At 53.9% G+C, this 18,910-nt stretch overlaps 1 protein-coding gene across 2 annotated transcripts in view; it reads right to left on the bottom strand.

Annotated features, from left to right (window-relative positions):
* AHDC1 (AT-hook DNA binding motif containing 1) overlaps positions 1-7,484 on the bottom strand; it is a 37,610-nt gene extending 30,126 nt beyond the window's left edge. For both annotated transcript variants that reach the window (XM_041764911.1, XM_041764910.1), the window contains exon 1: positions 6,807-7,484. The gene's annotated coding sequence lies outside the window, so the exon portion shown is untranslated. The remainder of the gene's footprint in view (positions 1-6,806) is intronic.
* Positions 7,485-18,910: the final 11,426 nt, after the last annotated feature.

Genomic DNA, 18,910 nt, shown 5'->3' with positions numbered 1-18,910 from the left:
GTGGTACCTGGTAAGATTTGGACAGGTGAGCAAGGAGGTAGAGTGCTCCAGAGAGGAGGTCTTGTGAGGTCCTTCAAGGGGAGCTGAGCTCTAAGATCTCAGGGTCGCATGTTCAGCCCCTCCCAGAGCAGGAAGAAGGCCTTCGGTGGTCTCCCTGCCCCGCAAACCCGCCCGGCCTCCTCCTCCACCCACTGCGCCTCGGGATAGCAGATTGGTGCCTGGGGGGGGGGGGGGGGGCGCTCGTGGGCAGGGCTCCCGGAGATTGGTAGCACCTGGAGTGATGTCACGAGGGGCGGGGTCATGGCTTCGGGCACTCCCCTTGCCCCAGGTCCCAGACCCCTGCCCCACGCCCGAAGTACGGTCTCCAGGAGGGGGCGCTCAGGCCACCTGGCCGCCCCCTATCAGGTGGCGGGCGGGGCTGGGGCGCTGTCCGTGGGCGGGGAGCTGGGCGCGGAAACAGGGGATCCCCCAGAGAGGGCCCAGCCCAGCTTTGGGCTGGATGCTTACAAAAGGCGACTTGTTCTTTCTTGGGATGCCTGCGCCTTCTCAAACATACCTACAGCCACACTCCGGGGACAGCTACACCCACACATTGCTGCACAAAGCCTGCCAGGGTGGGGCGTGGGGGGGGAGTGTCGCCAGCCCAAGAGGGCAGCTTTAAGAAAGGGTGCCCCAACCACCCTTTGCCACAGGCTCAACACCATTCATCTCACCCCCATCCAACCCTGAGTGACCTGGATACTCACACAGCTTCACAGGCAGCTCTGGGGATACTGATCCAGTCACATTCTCCTAATTACCCTCTCCCTCAGACCATCTGTAGCTCAGCAACTCTTTCCTGCTCTAGAGTCAGACCTCGAGCTTCTTAGGGTCACCCATGCCGTGTGAGACCTTAGCACAAAATGAAACCCATTAAGGTTCCTTTTTACTGAGCACTTATTCTCTGCCAATCCTTATAATTACCCTTTGTGGGGAATGGTATTAGTCTCATTTTGCGGGTGGGGAAACTGAAGTTTATGTTAACTAGCTCGCCTAAGGCAGAAGCAAGGATTTGAACCCAAGTCAAACCTGACTTCAGAACCCCTGCCAATCATCACACCACCCTAAACTCTAACACCCCGCCACACACACACACACACACACACACACACACAGCCAGCAAAACCACCTCAGAGTCAAGGTGTAATTCACTACCCCAAATACACATCAATGTCACAGTCTAGGAGTCTAGGACCAGGCTGCTTCTCTCACTCCTTCCTCAGTGTCTGTGTGCTGATGGGGGTAAAGAGTCTCGTCCTTCTAAGCTTTGCATCTCTAAGGCTGGCCCGCAGTCATTATAAATGGGGCGAGAGTGAGAGCAGGGCCAGAGCAGGCCACCTCTAACCTTTCCAGCAGGCTCACCTCCACCTCCCCTGACCCCAGGATGACAAAGCACTGTCAGACTGGCTGGGGCACCAGGCCTGCAGCTCTCCCTGACCCCTTGGGCCAAGATCCTCCCTTAGCCCCCAACCCCTGCTGAGAACAAGTCGAAACAAACTCCTTCCTGGGGATGTCAAAGCACCTTTCCTGGGGGAGGCGGCTCTGTGATCCCCTGAGCCTGGCTAAGGAGAAGGATCAGGTTACTCTTTCCCCAGCTGTGCTTGGACTCCTTGGGGCTGACCTTTCACCTCATCCAGGCCAGGACCCAAAGGGGGCCCAGAGTACAGCCCTCACCTCCTGTTAACCCTCTGCATTCCTTCTCTTTTCATTGGGGCAGGGTGCTGCCAGGACCCACAGGGTCTTAGGAAGCCCAGCTGAGCATGCCAACCTTTCCCCACCCTTCTATCCTGGGGTCCGGTTTCCCAGACAGCTTTACAGAATGCTCTTCCCTGCCCCCTGCCCAAGCTGCCCTGCCCTGCCAGGATCAGATACCTCCCTCAGCCTAAGCAGCTGAAAATGACCTGGGCTATTTTCGCTCTGGGATCGCGTTGCAAACTCCCCCTTGAGCTGGCAGCTTCCCACATCCCTCCACACCATTGCCCCTCACTCCTCACCCCTAACCTAGAGCCACTGACTTCCAGGACAGGAGGACTTTTAAAGACCACAGGCTTAAGCCCCTCAGATGGGGACACTGAGGCCACGGGAGTCAGGCACAGGGCTGGGCAGAGAACCAGGCTTCCTGGGGCTCCGCCCAGGTCTCTATCTACTGTCTAGCACAGCCTGCTCTGTACCCTAGATCTCAGAGCCTCTGACCCAGCCAAAAACCCAGCCGACCTCCTCCAAGCACCAGAAAGTCACCCAGAAGTCTCTGTGCCGCCCTGCATGTCAGAAACCGCTTCTGCCACACTCTTCTCTTTGTTTAGAACTGGGACCAGGTCTGTACCTGTATCACAGCTATGTGGATCACGGGAATGTTTTGGCAGGTGCAAACCGGGAAGACTGACAGGGAGACTGAGGCCTACAGGAATGGGAGGGAGATCCAGGCTTCCTGGGGTATATATTGCACAATGCTTCCATGCTCTGCTTCTTGGTACCCCACTTTTCCCTTCCTACCAACCTGGCCCCCTCCACGCTCCTGCCCCTCCACCTCAAGCCCCAGTCCTCCTGGGCAGGAATGTTGACTGGTCAGGTCTGAGCTGACCATGCGAGTGGCTATAAGGCGACAGACCCCCCCCCCCCACCATCCTCCCATCCCCCCAGCCTGGGGGAGCTCACATACCAAGGCAAAGTGGGGGTGTGTGTGCGCAACTGCTTTAACCCTTTGCATTCGGGCTTTCAGGATGAAAAGGAGAGGTAACTTTACTTCCAATGGCCCCTCCCATTTGAGTGCTGTGGGGAGGAGGGGGGTGCCAGCAAAACGGACTTCACTGTGGAGGTGGAGTGAGGGCATTTGCCCTGCTAGTAGGCTCTGTTAAGAAAAATTATGCTTTGCCACCCCAACTGTTTAATCTCATCTCCCATGACATTTGGAAAAACAGTCAGGGGCTGGTACTGAGGAGGGAGAGAAGGAAAGAACAAATCATGAACCCCAACCTCAGGAGCCCCTAGTCTGATGGGAGAAATACAACCCTGCCCTGGGGAGTCTGATGGGGGAGACTAGGCACAGAGGTTGGGACAAAGAGCTGTGAGCAGAGAAGAGCATGTTGCTGCGCAGGAGTGGGAGGAAGCCAGGGCAGGAGCAGAACAAGCCAGGTGGGGTCAGATCAGGCAGGCTTCTCGGAGGCCCCTCGGCCCACACCCCTCCCCCCAGGCTCTGGAATCTCGGGGGTCAGGGCTGAGGGACAGCCCCGCCCCCTGCTCCCCTCGGGCTCAGGAATTCCACCAGCCAAGGGGGGGGGGCAGCTGCTTCGGCCTCAGTCCAAGTTGGCTCCCACTGGACCGGGAACTGCAGCTCCTCCTCAGGCCCCCACCCCCACCCAAGCCCCTAGGCTGGCCCCCAGCCCCCTCCCCTCCCCCCTCCCTGGCTGGCACTGTGAGTGCCAGGCGCTGGCAGAAAACAAACCCGCCGGGGTGGGTTTGCAGGGAGCGGGGTAACCTTGACACAGTTGCGGCAGTCGCTAATGGCAGACACACACTCCGCCTGTTCTGGGGGGACTGTTGCCGTTGCTAGGAAACCAGCAGCCGCGTGAATGGAAATGGGTCAGTAAACCTGGGGAGAGATAGTGTGACACTCGAACCACTGCAGCTGCTCCAGCCCACACCGAAATCCCTCCTCTTCAATATTTATCACTCCCGCCTGGGCCCTCAGCTCCTGCCAGACCCTGCACCAGCCTGGCCCTCGGGCCCCCCCAAGGCTCGACAAGAGAGGGAGGAGAGAAGAGATTGGGGGGGGGGTTGCTTATCCGCTCCTTGGGGGGGCCCCCCAGGCGGGATGGAACTGGTTCTGGAGGAGATTGAACAGGAAACAGAGTCTAATCCTGTGGCGGGGAAGGGGTTAAAAGGTCAATTCACGCCTGTTCCTGACTTAGGCACCGTGGTAAAATTACTGCAAGTGTGAGCAGGCTAGCAACTGCCTGCTTGCCTACCTGCGGAGGCACTGATTAAGACAGGAGACCTCCCTCCCCGAAGAGATGGAGGGGGAAGAGGCACCCAAAACATGGCCAGGATTTGCTCACAGCTTGAAAACACCTTCCTTTACAGCCAGGCAATCTCCCTAATGTAGCCTAAGCTTTCTAACAGCCAGAACTGATGCCTCTAGTACAATCTGATAAGCACCCCAAATGGACATGAGCTGCCTATTGCTGGACGATAAATACCATCCTGTACACACATACCCCTCAAACAGCCAGACACTCACTGTTCAGGAAACCTTGACAACACCCCTACACGGATACCCCTACAATAGAACATGACAACTGGCAATTCAGAACAGTGCAGTTCAGCTCAACACCTATAAACAAGCCGGCAGATCTAGGCACAGGCGAAACTACTGTGTCAGATTGTGCTGAATTTTCCTGGTAAGGCTGGAGCCCTCCCCGAACAGCCTGCCCTGACCCCCAAGCCTGGCTCTCGGCTTCATCTATGTTTCCTTCTCTACTGTCGCCAGCTCTCGTCTTGCACACACCCCAATATGCTACCCCTGCAATGGCTCTTCGGGACACACCATCCCACAAGCTAGCTGCCTGGAACACTGCATCCCCCACTCCCTGGAGGCTGGACTGGTCACTGACACACACATTCCCTTCCCCTAGAAGCGGGCGGTCTCACAGCTCTGATGGATGCAAGCTCTTGTTTTTAGGCACAGGCCTCTCTACTGACAAGAGGGGCCCTGGGAATCGGTGATGCCATTCACTTGGGTGATATGCCCCTTCTGCCCACCACAATCTCGGCCAGCGTCCCTGAATCTGTGTCTGGGGAAGGGAGGCACTCCAGTCTTCTGGAGGTGGGGATACCTCCACAGGAATCTCCCATCTGACTTGGTTCTGTGTGCTCCTATCTCCTAGGATACATCAGTCAACACAGCCTGTCAGAGCTGGAAGGTGCCTCAGGGAGTCACTGATCCAGCCTCTTCTGCTTATGCAGGAGGAAACCAAGGCCCAGAGAGGGGAAGCAGCTGCCCTAAGTCACACAGCCCAACTGTGGCTTCCAGCCCCTTTTTCTTCCACAGTCCCTCACTGAGAGCTCTCTACAGATTGGAGGTACAGGCAGCCCAGGAGGGTTTACTGGAAGCAGAGGGAGGTGGGGCTGGATTCGATGGGAAAAAGAGTCTACAGTCCTAGAGGCGAGTTCATGAGAACTGCCCAGCAGTGCATTCAGAGAGACACAGGCACCTGGCAACCCTGGAATCTGGGCCACATAAATGTCCTCAAATCTGGACCATGCCAAAATGATCCAGTGGATACTCATCCCCCACACCCTACCCCGCCTCATCCCTGGAACCAAAGGTAAAGGAAGACTGAGCTATTCTCCATACCTGGTAGATACTTGGGAATCTCTGCCTTTTATTATTTAAATAAATCTCTGCCAGGAAGCCTCTGGGATGCTCATGAAAGAGGTGTTCTGCTATGTAGCTTTTAAGTCAACTCTATGTTGCAGAAAAGTAAATTGAGGCTCAGAGAGGCGAGTAGTTTGCTTAAGTTCACACAGACAACAAATGGAGCCTTGAGTTCCTTCCAGTACATAAGGAAGGCCAATCCAACAGGAAACAGGGAGAACTGGGGGGGGGGGGGGGGCGCATGGAGGGGAGGGAAGGGTGGGAGTTGACACAGGCCCAGGCCCAGGCCCAGGCCCAACATCCTGGGCTGAGGAGGGAGCCAACAGGGATCTGAATTTGAATCTGGGTATCTGGGTTCCACCCCCACCCACTCTAGCAGAGGTGGAGTGAAAGGTCAGCATAGAGATGGGAGGGAGAGGAAAGCAGAATTCCACTAGCCTCTCAGCCTGCCTAGGCCTTACCCTAGGGAGCCAGGCCAGGGGCTGCTCCAGCTTCCCCCAGCCCAGAGCTCTCTGTCAGGCCCCATCCCACCCCTTAGGAACAGCAGAACGAGTACTGTGAGGAGACAAGGTCCCCTCTGGTGGTCTCAGTTTCTCCACCTGTACTGAGAGCTAACGTAGCAGGAAGGACTTCGGAGGACTCTTCCAGCTTTAACGAAGTTTGGTGACCAGTCCTAGTCTTCAGTTCCCAGCACCAATTTAGATGTCTCTCCCCTAGTCTGGAGCTAGTTGAGAACAATGTTAACTGTGTCCTCAGCGAATAAGTGAACACTTAATAAATAAAACCAACATCTTTCCATCCTCCTGGGCCTTACTGCGAGTTACTACTTACCTTGGGAAGCCAAATTTCACAGGGTTGCTAGAGGGGAGGGGGATTCAAATACTTGAAGAGCTCTGAATGAGACTGTATGCTACACAGGTGCCCTTTATTTCCTGTCCTTACTATGTGCTGACACTATGGTAATTGCTTTCAACATTGTGCAGCTTTAAGCTCCACAAGGCCATGGCCGACCTACTATTATCTAGTTTTTGAGATGAGCAAAGGGACTAAGGAGTGAAGGGACTAGCTCAAGGTCACACTGCCAGTGAGTGGCAGAGGAGGGATTCGAACTGTACCTACCTCCACTGCTTTTGTTTAACACAGTGAGGGTGTGCTGGGCTGGGGCAGGAAATGGAAGTCGAACAGGGACCCTTGGCAGAGGGAGAGGTAGTCCACCCCAGGCGAGGGAGGCGCCTGAGTTGCCAAACGGTTCAACAGTGTGCGGAGGCCAAATGGTATTGGAACTAGCAAAGTGTGGGAAAGCATCCCTCCCCCTCCCCCACAAAGGGCAAGGTAGACCTCTTTCCCTCCCCATCCGCACGCTGCCCAGAGTGAGCCCTGAGAGGTCACTTACCTACTCCCCCGGATCTCGGGGCTCCTGTAAAGGGAACCCCCTCCCTCCCGGGAGCCCTTTTCTGGACTTCAGGACCTGCAAGGTGCAGGAGCCGCCCCCAAAGAAAGCTGCCGCCAACGTCCAGAAAACTGTCCAGGATTTTTCCGGCACGTCCGCCCCCCCACCGGCTCCGCGGTTGCGGGGGGTGAGGGTAGTTGGGGAGGGGGTTGTTGGGAGAGGACGGCCTCGCCTCCCTCCTAGGAGCCCTGGGGCGCCTCTTGCTCGAGCAGGAGGCTCTGGTCCGTAAGCCCGGCCGTTCTCGGGCCCGAACGGTCCGCCTCCGAGTTTTCCCGCCGCCGCCGCCGCCGCCGCCGCCTCTCAGGCTACCTGGCAGGCCCGCGCTGCCCCCTGATCCCTGCCACCCCCCCCCCTTCCCAGATGAGGCCGGAGCTTCTGACTCCTGGAGGAGGTGACGGGCCGAGAGGGAAACCAGGCGGCTGGGGGAGGGGCGTTGCCTGCACCTGGCCCCTCTCCGCCGCCCAGGCCGGGAGGGGCGGGACTGGACCCCCGCCAGACCCGAAAGGAGCGGCGGGGGAGGGGAGGTGCGCAGCCCTCGGCTCCCGCGGCCTGGGCGGGTAAGGGGATCTCCCCCCGCAGCCCTCGCCGCGGAGGCGCCCCCTAGGGTCGGGCTGCGAGGCGCCCCTCTCGGAGCCGCGCGCTCAGCCCGCTCCCCCGGCCGGCCGCGCTCTCCAGCTGCAGGAAATTCCAGAAGCTCTCCATCATCCCGGCGCAGCGCGCAGCCCGGGCTGCCAAGGCTCCCCGAAGGAGAGCCACATGCCGGCCGGCCGCGCGGCCCGCCCTCGTCCCCCCCCAACCCGGCGAGGCAGCCACGTCGGGCCGGGCGGGGGCCCGGCCGGCCGCCCCTTCCCGCGCCCCGGGCCCGGCGGAATGCGTGGCAGCCCCGGCCGGGGGCTATTTTGAGCGGGAGGGGAGCGGCCCAGCCTCGGTGTTTTCGGCTTTTTCCTGGCCCCCGGCCCGCCCTCCGCCAGCCCGGGCCCTCGGCTGCCCGCGGAGTGGGAGGGGGGGTCACGTGGCGGGGGAAGGGGAGGGCCGCCGCGATCCGGCTCGGGCTCCGGCCCCGGCCCCGGCCCAGGCCCGGGAGGCGCCCGGCGGCGGCCGGGACCGAGCGGCGGGATTATTAATAGCGCGCCTGGCTCGGCGGCGGCTCCCGGGCGCCCGCTACCTGCACGCCCCTCCTCGGGAGAGCCCCGACGGCCGGGCACTCCCTCCCCAGCGGCGCACTCTGGCCTCACTGGACAGCGCCACTGCGTGCCAGCGGCCAATCACCAGCCTCGATTTCCTTACCTGTACATTGGGGATGTGCCACCTGGCTTTATACCCTGGGTACCAAATACGGCTTTTGCTTGCTGTGTGCCTCTCTTTGGGCAAAATGCCTTCCTTTTCAGGGGGCCTCAGTTTTTCCGTTCATAAAATGAGGGGGTCCGAGAGAATTCTTTCCAGGGAAAGAACCCCTTACGTTTGAATAATGCATTTTCCCTTACAACCCAGTTGGACTTATCAACTACCCGACAGTAATAGCCAACACTGACCACTTGCCCTAAATGCATTAACTCACTTGAATATAAGGTTCCCAGAAAGTAGGTTAATATCCCCCTTTGGCTGATGAAGAAACTGAGGCCCGGGAAGGGTAACTGACCTACCAAAGGTCACACACTAGCAGAGGCCAGAGTCCGATAAACTTCGCCTCCAGAGTCTGAGCTAGCCGCTGAACCACAGTGCCCTGAGACAAGCAGGACAAACACAGCCCGCTTTCTTATAGTGGGGAAAACTGAGGCTCAAAGTGTCATCTGCCCAAAGTTGCCTTTGGGTAGTTAGTGGCAGAGGTGAGCATCCAACGCAGATCTTCCAATTCCTCGTCTAATACCTCACTGCAGCCCTCTGAATCTGTTCTGCTTCTGCCCTGGAGCAGCTAACAGGGTTCCCAGGGTGGAGTCCTAGAAATGAGCACACAGGCACTATCCCCGTGGCCACAAAGCTGTGTCCAGGGCCCCAGGGAATCACCCTTTGTTCCCAGGGGACTGACCCAGCAGCCTTCTGGGCCCACAGGGTTCACTAGTCCACTAACTTCTAGACTTTGCCTAGCCATGGAGGTTGGAGGCACCTGGGGATGAGGGGAGATGGCATGGAGGGGTAACAGCCTAGGACAGGGCATGGAGTTGCTTCCTGCCCCCCCTAACCTCCAGCAAGGAAGCACAAAGGCTGGCAGGCCCCCCACTCCGCCCCGGAAACCTGGCAGTTTATTTCTGTCTCTGGGCCCCCTGTTTCCACAGAGCCAGTCCAGGAAGGCTGGCAGCAGCTGGCTTGGAGGGGTGGAGCTCCTGTTCCCTCAAGGGTCCAGCTGCTACCCTGCCCCACCCCCACCTGCCAGCCCAAACCAGACTCCAGATTCAGAGGTGATACTTCGATGAGGGAGGGAAGAGCTGGAGGCCACCTGGTCAGGACTACAAAGGAGGGACCCCCTCCAACTCCCAACCTAGAGCCAAAAGATGCTCTCTCAGAGTGAGCTAGTCAACACCTAGTTCAAGTCTGCTAAGAGTATAACCTCTATTTACTCCAGATCATTCTGGCTTATGACTCCTCTGGATCCTGGTCCCAAAGAAAAGTCGATTTCTAAACCTATGCTGCCCAATATGGTAGAAACTAACTACTGAGCACTGGGAACGTGGATAGTTGGAATTAAGATGTGCCACAAGCATAGAACATGCATCAGATTTTGAAGTCTAAATATGAAAAAAAAAAAAAAACACACCTCAATACTTTTTATAATGATTATGTTAAAATGATAATATTTTGGATATATTGGGTTACAGGAGATACATTATTCACATCAATTCACTTATTTCTTTTTACTTAATGTGGACACCAAAAAATTTAGATTATATATATATGGCTCCCATCACATTTCCATTGGACAATGTTGTTCTAGATCATATGGCACTCTGGCTTAGGGCCAAGACTTTGCCTGCTCTAGATCAATATCTGTGTGGCTTTAGTTCACCCACTTCCCTATATTCAGACCACAACCTTATGTGTTGGTCTAAATCTCACCACTCCACACCACCCCACCCCAGCTTTCTGTGAATCTAGGCTCAGCCGGAGATTATGGCTTATAGTCTGTTTTAAACCACTGTCTAGTACATTTCTTGTTCACCAATTCCCAATGTCTAGATCCCAGCAAGACTGTGGATCTATATCATCTTCCATGTTAATCAACCTTATAGTCTGACACCACAACCTTATTTGCTTAGATCATTGTCTAGTAAGATTTAAGATCTAGACACCCTTAGGAAGAATGAGGTTCTAGATAAAAGGATGGCAAACTATGGCCCGAGAACCAAATCCAACCTGGTATCTGTCTTTATGATTCTAGTTTGATGGGAATGCAGCCATACTCATCCATTTATGCATTTTCTATGACTGCTTTCAAAGTACAATAGCAGAGTTGAGTACTCATGACCGAGACCCAGTGGTCTACAAAGCCTAAAGTTTTTTTTTACTATCCAACTCTTTGCCAAACTCTGTTCAAAATGACCAACAAATCCAACCCACCATAAATGTAGATTCCAGCCTAATATTATGGTCTAGTCTAATCTAGATCACCTCCTCCTGGTTTAGGGTCTAAACCAGAGCCTAACATGCACCACATGCTGTTTGGGTTCCAGATTCCACTCTGATCTCAGGAGATGGGCCCCAGCACTCTTTTCTGGGATGCAAAGGGTGTCTCTACTTCTGAACTCCTCTAGTGGGATCAAAGCCCCATTGGGTCATTACCCTTCTCAGTGGCTTTGGGAATGGGGAAGAAGGGTTGATTTCAGGGACAGCACTGGAAGCAGAGTCAGTCAGGAGTAAGCCCTGGGGGGCGGGCAGAGCAGAATCTGACCTAGAAGACAGGGTAGCCCCACAACCCTACTTCTTCCCAGCTGGCTCCAGAGCAGGTCACTTAGTTGGGAGTCATGCGGGATAGATACCAACCCCCCAGAAGCTAGACCAGGCTTCATATGGAGTCTTCATCTCTAGCTCCACACCGCCAACCACCGGATGCCTGTCACCTCAGGATTGAGTGGCACCATTATGCCCCTTTCCCACAGTTTGCTTCTAGCTCTGCTTTTCCACAGCTTTCTTTGAAAATCCTCCCACATCTGCCCCCTCCTTGCCATGTCCCCTTCCCCCATTCTAGAATTCTTGCTTTAATTTTAGCGGTGAAGATCTTGGGCTCTCAAGCTGACAGACCCAGGCTTCAATTCTAGGTTTGACTTTGAACAAATCATTCCACCTCTCTAGGCTTCCTCAGTTTCCCCATTTGTAAATCAGAATAGTAATAACGGTACCTACCTACCAGACTTAACAAGATCATGAGGTCTATTACTTTGCCCAGCCCCTGGCCCATAACAAGCATTTAGTGCTAGCTGCTATTTCTATTTTTATTACTATGGATCATCTAGTTTGGTTCCATGGATGGACTTTGGCAGGTTTGTAAACCTCACAGAATTTTAACCCAAATTTGTTTTTGTATTTTTTTCTGAAGAGAAGGCCTATCATCTTCTCAAAATGGATCCTTAGCTCAAATGTTTAGAAAAGAAAAAAGAGGTCTTGGGTGTATCTGGGTGGCTCAGTCAGTTAAGCATCTGCTTTTGGCTCAGGTCATGATCTCAGGGTCCTAGGGTCAGAGTCCCACATCCAGCTCCTTGCTCAGCGGGGAGTCTGCTTCTCCCTCTCCCCCTCCCCCTGCTCATGTGTGCACGTGCACGCTCGTGCGTGCTTAGTCTCTCTCTCTCTCCCTCTCTCTCTCTCATATTAATGAATAAAATCTTAAAATAAAAAAAAAAAGAGGAGGGCAGCTCTGGTGGCCCAGCGGTTTAGCGCCGCCTTCAGCCCAGGGCATGACCCTGGAGACCCGAGATCGAGTCCCGCATCAGGCTCCCTGCATGGAGCCTGCTTCTCCCTCTGCCTGTGTCTCTGCCTCCCTCTCTCTCTGTGCCTCTCGTGAATAAATAAATAAAATATTAAAAAAAAAAAAGAGGAAAAAGGGTCTTTAGTTCAATCCAAATGGGGAAATGAGCACACAAATGGAAAAGGATTAGTCGAGGGCCCCTCAGAAAATGTGAGGCAGACTTCAGAAGGCTAGTGGCCAGGAATTTGTCTCTGAGGCTCCTCTTTCCATAGGTCTAAGCTGTCTCTCCGATCTGACCTCACCATTTCTCGCCGGCTCAGCAATGAGGGTCCCCCAGGAGGCTCCCCACCTCCAGAATGCCTCCACTGAACCTCCTCCACCTCGTGCCACATTCATCTTCCACAGTCTCACTCTCATGACACAATGTCCCTGCTCCAAAAACCTGTAATGGCTCCCTACTGCTGCCGAGGTCTTCTGCGGGACATTCAAGAGCCTTCACAGCCAGCTCTGGCCCCCGCCAAACCTCCTCCTCCTCGCTCTGGCCTCCTGTCTGGTCAGTGGAGCTGACTTCTCCCTCTCTTCTCTCCCCCTCCCCACAGTCTCCATACCACCCACACACTCACTCAGTTCTGGACAGATTCTGCCCCTTTGCTCAATCACACAGTGTCTCAGGCCCAGCCCGCTGCCCCCGCTCTGCCCTCAGGGTTGCCCCTGGGTCCAGCCACTCTCTGAACTAACCCTGATCAGGCCACGCTGGGGTGTGCTGACTGCAGCTCTGGCTCCAGGAAGCAGGCCTCTGCCTCTGCTCTCCAGCTCGGCTCCATCCCCAGACACTGACCCACCTCATTGGTCCTCTAGACTTTTGGGAATAACACTCCCTTGTCCCTGGAAGTCCCAGGGAGTCAGCACTGTCCTCAGAGTTATGACTCCTGGGTCAGCGTCTTCTCTTTGAGCCTCAGTGTCCTCATCTATAAAATGGGGACAGCAATACCTACACCTTGAGTGATTCTCAGGAAGGAAAACTACCTTACAAAACTGAAAGGTACTCTTTCTACTAAAAACCTGCTATATGGGGACACCTGGGTGGCTCAGTGGTTGAGCGTCTGCCTTTGGCTCAAGGTGTGATCCAGGGGTCCTGGGATCAAGTCCCTCATCGGGCTCCCCACAGGGAGCCTGATTCTCCCTCTGCCTATCTCTCTGTGTCTCTCATGAATAAATGAATAAAATCTTAAAAAAAAGAAAGAAAGAAAACATTAAAAAAAAAAACCCTGCTATATGAATAATATTAACAATAACCCCCATTTATAAGTGTATTGAAAACTCCAATCGTCTCACAACCCTGGCCTTCCCCAAGCCCTTTCTTTCCCTGTTTCATTTTTCTCCTTGGCACTTAACAATATCTAACATACTGTGTGTTTTACTTCTTTTTGTGTTAACCGCTTCACCCTCTAAATTTAAGCTCCTTGAGGGCAGGGATTTTTATCTACTTTGTTCTCTGCCGTGTGCCCTAGGAAAGTACCTGACACTAAGTATGCACTTGGGAGTTGAGGCAAATGAATGAATGAATGAATCAAGTGCTCCCCATGTGCCAGGTGCCATGCTAACCAATTCTCACAGATCATTCCATCTTAGATGGGTACTTTCATTACTTCTCATTTTGAAAAATGAGACCTCAAATGACTTGCTCTGATCACACGGTAGGAAGCAGCCTGGCTAGGATTTGACTCCAGAGCCTGCCCTCTTGATCACTATGCTCTATTTCCTGTCCAGATGGGGGGTTATTTCTATTTCTCCATTAGTGAAGCCTCTCAAATTGTCACCCTCCCCATTTCCCTAGGGCTGTCACTGTCCCTCTGCCCCTGAGGCCACCAGTCCTCCCAACCCTCATTCTGACCTCTCTCAGCCATTTCCTCTGCTTCTCGGCCCTAAGCCAAGCTCCTCATTCTCACCTCAGAGCCTTTGCTGATACAGTAACAGTGTGCTCCACCTGGACTGAGCTGGCTCCCCATCTCTTTCAACTGTGCCCTTTTCTCGAGAGCTACCTCTTCCGGTCTTCACTCGCTCCTGTCCCTGAGTTCATACCTTGTTTACTGCTAGGATAGGCTACTGGGGGAGCATATGCTGACTTGGTGATTCTCTCGTTGTTTCCAGAATTTGGAGGTCTCGCTCAGTTTTCTCCCTCTCCTGGCCAGGTTTCTCCCTCTTTCCTCTGCTGGATCACTGCCCCTACCCTACTCCATCTCTTAAGCAGGTTTATAGCTCTGTGATTAAGAGCCTGGCTTTGAGTCTCTCAGTCTCCAGCTCTACCCCTTACTAGCTGTGTTTCTCTGGGCAGGTCACTCTACCTCTTTGAACTTGCTTCCCATCTGCAAAATGGGGACAAGTACGTGCCCCATGAGCTGATATGCCTGGCACATAGTAAGTGCTCAATAATAAATCAGCCTGTTATTACTTCTGTAGCATTTTACTGTGTCACTCATCCCTGATCTAAAAGCCTCAGCCTCCTCTCTGAACAGCCACCCCCAATATGAATGATGATGACAATAATAAGATTGCTAACATGTATTTACCACTTATTATCCGCAGTGGGTAGCAGTATGTTTGGCACCTAGCAAGTGCTCAGTATTGCTTACTGAATAAGGAGATTAACTAGTTTAATACTCATAACACCTTATGGGGGGAGGCACTATTATAATACCCATTTTGCAGACAAGGAAATCAAGGCCCAGAGAGGGCAAGTGGCTCAGCATGTTTGGGATTTAAACCCAAGCAGCCTGACCCCAAAGGTGAGACTCTCATTGCCTTCCTCATCCTTACTGTTCCCATCCTGACCTGCTCCAATGGCAGTCCCAGGGGTGGGATCCTCTCCTACTCCAGAAATTGGACCTCAGCATCTAGAGAGATGTTCACCGAGCCCCCACTTCTGAACTCAAACCATTCCCACTTTATCTCATTTGAGCCTCATAAAATCTTATAGAGTCAATGCCATGTTTACTTCCCCTTGACAAATGGGGAAACAGAGGCTCAGAAAGGCATCAAGTAACTAAGTTACATGGGATTCAGAGCTCAAAATTCTTTTCCTCTGCATCACGCGTTTCTCCTGCTGTCTTATACAACTGTTGGTCAGACACCGTTTGTCCAGCCCAAAGGCAAGCTCTCTGAGGGTGTCACCTGAGGCCCACCTTTGCTGTCCCCCACCCCACCCCAGCCAGCACTGCACAGCACGGTCCAGGTTCCATCGGAGGCTTCCCAATTGCTGATCCGCACTTCCCAGCCAGGCACACCCTGATGCTCTGACTGCTTCCCCAATGCAACGAGTAGACTCAGGGTGCTGAGGGTGGGTGGATCTCCCTTTCAGCCTAGGCAAGAGGCTCCCCCAGGATGCCCTATCTCTGGGGAATTCAGGGCTATCTCCCATCCACAGCATGAAGTGGAGAGGGCAGTATGGTAGTTCAGAACAAGGACTCTGGATCCCAGTGGTCCAAGTTCAAAGGCTGTCCACCAGGTACAAGCTGTGGGACCTTGGGCAAGCTACTTCACCTTCCTAAGCCTCGGTTTTCTGATATGCAAGATAAGGATGATAATAATAGGGCTGCTAGGTGATTAAATGAATATCTATTTATAAAGCTAGAGAGTGCCTGGAACATGGTAAATGCTATGTAAGTGTTTGTTAAAAAAATAAGTAGGGTTCCACCTAGCCATGGAAGGGTCCCCCTGGTAGGGTACAGTGCGAGTGACAGAGCAAACTCCAGTTCCAAACGGACAACAGAAGACACACAGGGAAATGGAAGCAGGTGGCTGAGACCTCATACCTCAGAAAGCCCCTTGTGGCAAGGACCCACTCCTCCTCTCCCCACATCCTCCAAAGCCAGAGGACCCCATTTCCTGGTCCTAATACCCCCTACCCTAATCTCCAAGCCACTTCCCCTCCCAGCCCTCCAACTGTTAACTCTTTCTATGCAGCCAGACAGATTACATCCAGAACCCAGGCCCTGTTTCTCTTTGTTGCTATGTGACCTTGGGCAAGTCACTTAGCCTTTCAGAGCTGTGCTTCCTCATCTCTACAGGGGATCATCCTCTCCTAGAGGTCCATCCTAAAGATTAACTAATAATGGAGAACGTGCCAAGGGTGTGTTCACAGGTGGATGGACATGCTAGTGTCCTACAGGCCTGACCACATAGATAGGTGTGCTGTTTGGGCACGGGAGTGGGCAAGGGGGCTGCCATTCAAAAAGCAGACCCTCTTTGAAATTTTTCCCAAGTAGCCCCTAAGGACTACTTGGGTTGCAAGCCAAGCTTCCTATCCTTGAAACAACCACCCTGACATTAAAGTATATTTGCTGGGGGGTAAGCAGGGGACTTGTGTCAGGGCTCTCTTCACCAAGTTACAGCACATGAAGCCCTGAAGCCATGCTGGGGAAAGAGGAAGGAGGAGTAGGAGGGCCCACAGGTGAGGAGGGAGGGGAGGGCCCTTTGGAGGAGAAGCAGGGAGAATGGAGAAGATCCCTGGGTTGAAATGGGGAAAGGGGAAACGGGACATGCCCCCAGGGCTCTCTCTCTCTTCCCCCACAGCTAACTCAGCAATCACCTGGCCTGGCCATCCACCCCTCTGAAAAGGAAGAGGAGCCAGCAGCAGCAAGTTAGGATAGACGATTACCCGCCGTTAATTAATTAAAATAAACAGCGAATTAAATACAGCAAAATTAAAATAGCACAGGAAATTAATTCTCTACCAGCCCCACCTCACAGGTGAGATGCTTAAAGGGCCCCTTGCAGCTAGGATCCAGGGCGGGGGTGGGGGGTGGGGGGTGGGGTGGTAACCAGAACCTGCCTTATACCACAACTCCTGGCACCCCCAAATATCAACAGCGGAACCCATAGGCATTCACTTGCCTCTGTCACCCTGAGATGGGCCTCCTGGCTCCTCAGCCCCAAGGGATTCCAAGCCCTAGGCCACTTTCCTGAATTCCAGCCCTGTTCCTTCCTTAGCAGGCAGGAAGGGTCCTGACACCCCTTGGGCCAAGGATTGGGCACAGGCCCACATCTACCACTACATGGGGTCAGGGCAGGAGAGAAGAGGGATCTTGGCCTTCTCTTTCTTCTGGTTCCCTCTGGGACTTAGGAGTCAGATCCTGGCAAAGACGCCTCTTTTTCATGCTAAGCTCCTGGCTCCTCACTGGGAGGGCCCCAAACCTATCTCTGGGGGAAGCATTTGTTCCTTTCTTCTGCTCAGAATGCTAAGAAAGTGCTGCTGAAGCCCAGAATTCCAGGCCAGAAGATGCCCTACAAAGCTGGCTAGACCAACCCTAGGACGGATACCAGAATCCTCTCCTATATAAGACTTATCACCTCATCACAGAGGTGGGGAAACTGAGACCAAGGAGGACAAGGCATTTGTTTGAAGTCATCCAATGGCATAGCAGCAGAGCCTGGAGCAGAGTCTCTAATGGGCACACTCCACTTCACTACCAACAAATCAGGTTTCTAGAATGCACCTCAGCCCCATGCTGACCATCGGCCAGCCTCTCTTCCATAATCCCATCCCAAGACTCACATCTTGCGTCTCACACAGCAGCTGGATTAGACTCCTTGGCCTGCCCTTGGGCTGCTGGCCACATGGTTCCCTAAACCTGAAGCTCCTCCCTCCACCTCTGCCTAGGTCAGCCTCTTTGGGGTCTGGCTCAATGCCAGGTCCTCCACGAGCCACCCAGACATTGTTGGGTGCTTCTGATCCTCCTTTGGCCTTCCAGGGTGCTTTGCCTGCACCCCCATGCTCAGCCCTCTCCAGTCTGTGTGAGCTGTGCTTATCGGGAGTGTGAGCTCCCCAGAGCCACAGACCACCTCACCTCTGGGCCCCAGCACCTGGCACGGTACTCAGCACTCCATAGGTGCTCAGTAAATCGCCTCCTCATCCGATGTCCCCCTTGCCCTAGTGATGCTAACAACAATGCCTACCACCGACTGGGCATTTACTACAAGCCCAGCTCCTATACTGTCCCATCCTCACCTGAGGGACCCGGCTTACAGCTGGAGTGACTTTCCTGAGGTCACAGCCCTAGAACTGGAATGCCACAGGTCCTTGCTCCTAAATGAGTCTCTTCTTCCATCCCTCATCTAGATCAGACCACCATCATCTCCCGTCTGTACCAAGCCTCTCAACCAGCCTCCCTGTCTCCAGTCTCTCCCCACCTTGTCTTGTCCCTAGAGATTTCCCATGAGTCCTTGTGGCCCACTAGACAAAATCCAAATCTGTGAGCAAGGCACCTAAACTGTGACATCTCTGGCTTCTGCCCTATATGTAGCTTCCCCTCTGATCTCCATTTTCCTGCCACACTTTATTTCCAGGCTTTGCATATGCTGTTCCCTCTGTCTGGATCACCTTCCCCAGATTTTTCCTCTTGTGAATTCCTACACAGACCTCAACATACAAGATCAAGGGTTACCTCAAAATCTCATCAGGTGAGATAAGCAACAAACCAATTGGTCCCAGAATTGACAGCCCTATGAGAGAGGGGCCCATGTCACCGGTGTCCCCAACACTTAACCTATAACCAGTGCTCAGTCAACACTGTTGAATGAATGCTCCGTGTATAATTGTTGGCTAAACAGAGAAAGGACAGAAGAATACAAGGCCACAGTGTCCAGGGCTGGAGGTGGAGGGGAAGAGACCGGGGCCAGGAAGGCCAAGGACGTGGTGGAGAACAGTGACAAATACTGTCAGGGGCTGCTCTGCAGCAGAGCTACACTCTTGGCAGAGGGAGTGTTTGTGAGAGACAGAGGAAGGGAAGCGATGGTGTGAGGGAGGCTCTGAAAGTGTGTGTGTGCGCGCGCATGCACGCATGTGAGAAAGTGGTGAGGATGTGTGTCGGGGAGTGCGTGTGTGTGTGTTGCATTTGTGAATGAGTCTGTGAGAGAGAGGGTGAGGATGTAAAGGAGTGCATGTGTGTGGGCTTGTGGGGGTCTGGGTGAGAAGGCGAGGGTGCATGTGAAAGAGAGCCTGTGTGCTAGATTTGTGGGTCTGTGTGAGGCAAGGTGAGGGTGTGTGTCATGAGGGCTGTGGGTGTATGTGCTCAAATCTGTGCATGTGTGCTCGGGGTCGGGGCTGGGCAGTGGGGGGGGGGGTGTCTGAGAAAGACCACAGGCAAGAAGAGGA

Source organism: Vulpes lagopus, chromosome 8 (assembly GCF_018345385.1).
Source record: "Vulpes lagopus strain Blue_001 chromosome 8, ASM1834538v1, whole genome shotgun sequence".
Taxonomy (NCBI): domain Eukaryota; kingdom Metazoa; phylum Chordata; class Mammalia; order Carnivora; family Canidae; genus Vulpes; species Vulpes lagopus.
Note: the sequence above shows the minus strand (reverse complement) of the source record. Positions and strands in the feature narration are given on the sequence as shown.